We start from the raw sequence: 3,757 nt of genomic DNA, 5'->3' as shown, positions 1-3,757 counted from the left end.
CCTTTTGTTAACCATAAATTTGCTTTCAAAGTCTGTAAGTCTGTCTCTATTTTGCAGATATATTCATTTGTATCTTTTTTTAGATTCCACTGTAAGTGATACCATATGATATTTGTCTTTGTCTGATTTACTTAGTATGATAATCTCTAGGTCCATCCATGTTGTTGCAGATGGCATTATGGTCCCATTCTTTCTTTTTGCTTGTTTGATAAGTTTATTATTGTCTTTACCTGAAAAGTCCTGATAGAAGGTTGTGGTTTGGTTTATTAATTCGTGGGCTTCTGTTGTGGTTCAACTGGTAAAGAATCCGCCTGCAATGCAGGAGACGTGGGTTTGATCCCTGGGATGGGAAGATCCCTTGGAGAAGGGAAAGGCTACCCACTCCAGTATTCTGGCCTGGAAAATTCCATGGACTATACAGTCCATGGGGTCACAAAGAGTTGGACATGACTGAGTGACTTTCACTTTCACTTTATTAACTCCCAACAGCCCATTACTGAGTTCTAAGGAAGCTTGCCTTCTTCTGAGCTACCTGATCTTTCTTCTGGGCAAGCGACATTTTGGGCTGATTCCACCTCTTCTTTTTAACTTCTTTCTTAGGCTTCTTCTCATACACTGGATTCTCTCATATTAAAGCATGAGCTTTTTTATACATATCCTCCATCATGTATGGAGTTATGTTGTTCTTTATGAATGGAGAGAATTGTTTCTTGTAAGTATCCTCATCTTCTTCAATCAGGTAACACATGTAACCTGCAGCATTCTGCCCCATGATGTGCTTTGGGTGTACCTCAGCACTGAATTCTTTGTTTTCTGAATCATAACTAGGGAACCGTTTGGTACTGTGAGGGATAGGCAAACCTTCATTGACAGCTCCCTTCAGGGCCCCAGAAACTATTCTCAGTAGTAGTCCTGCCAAGTCCTGCATCAAAGTAACAGGTGAAGGCACCAGGTTGACCATCAACACTTTTCACATTGTATTCATCTCCAGTCACCTTGACTTGGCCATTGTAAATTTTGTCCATACCAAACCTATTCAGAAGCCTGCGGGCCAGCAGCAGGCCAGTACAATGTGGCACAGCATAATTTGTCAGGCCAACCTTCACACCATACTTTGGGAGTTCATGAGCATAAACTGCACAAACTGTTATATGTCCTTCTGTATGGGCATAAGCAGTCTGACAAATGATATCTCTTTTGTTACATGAACGATCATTCTGTATTTGGATGTGTTGTACTTATTTTTGTCTTGGATTACGAATCGTTTCTGAGCATAGTAGTCAGTTTTGCCCTCCTGCTGTCTTCTGAATTTTACTTGGTATCTCTTGAAGTTGGCCATGTTCTGGACAACTTAACAAACCCCAAACTGTGAAACAGAACCCCGACTCTGCAGCTTGCCACAGAGCTCTGTGGTTCCATTCTTATAAGACTCATCCCAGTCAAGTTCATTTCTTGTCTACAGGCCTCTGGACCTAAGCTCTTTTCTGCTTCATTGTCATTATTTTTTCCAGATTAGAATGTCCTTTCTATCTCTCTAAATTCTAGCCATTTGTTCTATAAGACCCCACGCTGATTTTTCCCTTTTCTGACTTCCGGTGGCAGTTCTAGTCTATACTGTACTATTCAACATTCACAGATTCATTATGCTTTTCTAGGCTTAGCCCTTGATGCTGGATGGCAGTGGCTAACTTATCTTGCTGGCTGGAGGGTCTGAATACTTTGAAGACATACCGATAGTAAAGAAACAGCCAAGAATGATGCAGTGAGTTGGAATCCAGAGAAACAGACCAAAGTAGACCTCAGTTGGAGTGGCTGAGAAACACTAGAGCAAGTAGGGGGGCATGCAGTGTGGATGAGCATAGACTGACTCTCTTATTCCAGTTGAGAGAATCCCAAAGAAGGGCTCTGGTTATCTCTCCCGGGGTCAAGTGCTTCATCCCTAACTAACCAAATGTGTTGGGGAAGACAAGGCCAAGTAGGAATTTGCCATGTGGATAGGGGTGGGGTGAATAGTTCCTATGAGGAGGGGTTTTGGCCAAACATGGATGGCCTATGGATGTCTAATATATTAAAATCACAGCAGTGACAGTGTCCACTGGTAATGTTCAGTATAGGCGTGTGGGTCAGTATGCTGGAAATCAGGAAGGAAGAACTATGGTGTAGCATACCACCCTTCCTATTCTTAGAACAGAGTCAACAAGTCTTTATTGAGACTTACTCCCTGGGGACTTGATAATTGTTGGACTAGCCTTTAACTCTGTACACTGTCATTTTTTTTCTTTTCTGTTCCATTAACCCTAGGACCTGCAGCTCCATTTAGACACCCAACAGCCTTGACATTTCTCTGCTCTGCAAGGAACCACTGACAACTTGCACTGTTATCTTGGTCTTAATGACTGCTAAGTCACTTCATTTCCCAGAGGGAGATTGTGAAATCATCAACAGTGTCAGGCCACTGGCAGCCTTAAGCTCTGGATGGAATGTTTCCAGGAAGAAATGTGAGTGAGAAAAGGAGCTGGACACTTCCTTTTGGAGGAAGATGATTAGCTCATCCTGGGAAGGTCAGCTGGATGGTGGCAGAGAGTATAGAAGTATTAGCATTAAATGCTTAACTCTGGACCGGTCTTCCCCAGCACTAGGGGGCACCAAAGTCAGCAACTTCCTGACTCTTAAGGCTGGTAGCATGTCAGCTGTTAGGAAATAAGGTGAGGGACAAATCTGTGAGGTAGGGAAGGTGGCATGGCATGAAGACCCTGACATGTCCAGGTCCCCTTGATCCATCTCTGCTTGCTCTGTTCTGGATTCTGTTGGTTGATCTGGGCTCTCCAGCTGCCTACCTGCCACCATTCCCCTATTTCTTATAGCTGCTAGGTTTTTGACCCACTACTTCTTTCAGAATTTATGCCTTTGCTTCACTGGTCTGGCATGTGGATATTTGTTGGATTCTACAGTGCTCCTTTGAACCTTGTCTTTTTGTGGCATATTATGGAGGTGGTTTATCCAGGGAACCCAAGGCAGCCAAAAAAAGCTCCACATCCCACATCCTGGCACCTGGCTCTGAGCTTACTAGTACAGCTTCCAAATTTACCGGGTGGAGTTTCTTTCTTTGCTGGGCCTCCACAGTGCAAAGGACTTAATCCAGACTGTATTAGCATTGCCTGTTAACTCATGGCTGCGTCCCCTCTAGCCCAAGTCAGACACATCTCTGTACCCTCGGCTTCTGTCATAGAGCCTGGCACAGAGTGGCATTAACCATGACTGTGAAGTGATTGGAAAATGCTCACTGCCACCTCTGAGTGTGGCCTGGACTTTTCTCTGAAAATATGACTCTGAGTGCTTTTCCCTGTCTGTCTGTGCTTAGGTTCACACCACACTCTTTCCTCTTCTCCTTTTCCACCTACTCTTTTTGCTTTTCCTACCAGTCTATCTGAGAGAGAGTGCAGTGTAGTGGTTAAGAACATAGATCCTAAATAGGATTTTCTGGTTTTAAATCCTGGTTTTATTATTTATAAGCTGTGCAACCATTGGCAAGTTACTTTGCCTGTCTGTACCTCAGTTTCTTCCACTGTCAAGTGGGAATAATAGGAATAATAAGAATAGGACCAATCTCACAGGGCTCTTGGGAATATTAAATGTGTTACTATGAACAATGTACTTGGAATAGGATTTGATACACAGCAAGCATTCTAGATGTGTTAGCTATTGTTACTGTTCTCTATCTTCACTGCTCAACCGAGTAAAGGTCATCTGACTTTGT

The 3,757-nt window shown here is 43.3% G+C and overlaps 1 pseudogene; it reads right to left on the bottom strand.

Moving 5' to 3' along the window:
• Positions 1-493: 493 nt before the first annotated feature.
• LOC122431796 lies at positions 494-2,847 on the bottom strand (annotated as a pseudogene).
• Between the last annotated feature and the right edge of the window lie 910 nt (positions 2,848-3,757).

This window comes from Cervus canadensis, chromosome 30, assembly GCF_019320065.1.
Source record: "Cervus canadensis isolate Bull #8, Minnesota chromosome 30, ASM1932006v1, whole genome shotgun sequence".
NCBI classification, from domain to species: Eukaryota; Metazoa; Chordata; class Mammalia; order Artiodactyla; family Cervidae; genus Cervus; species Cervus canadensis.
Note: the sequence above shows the minus strand (reverse complement) of the source record. Positions and strands in the feature narration are given on the sequence as shown.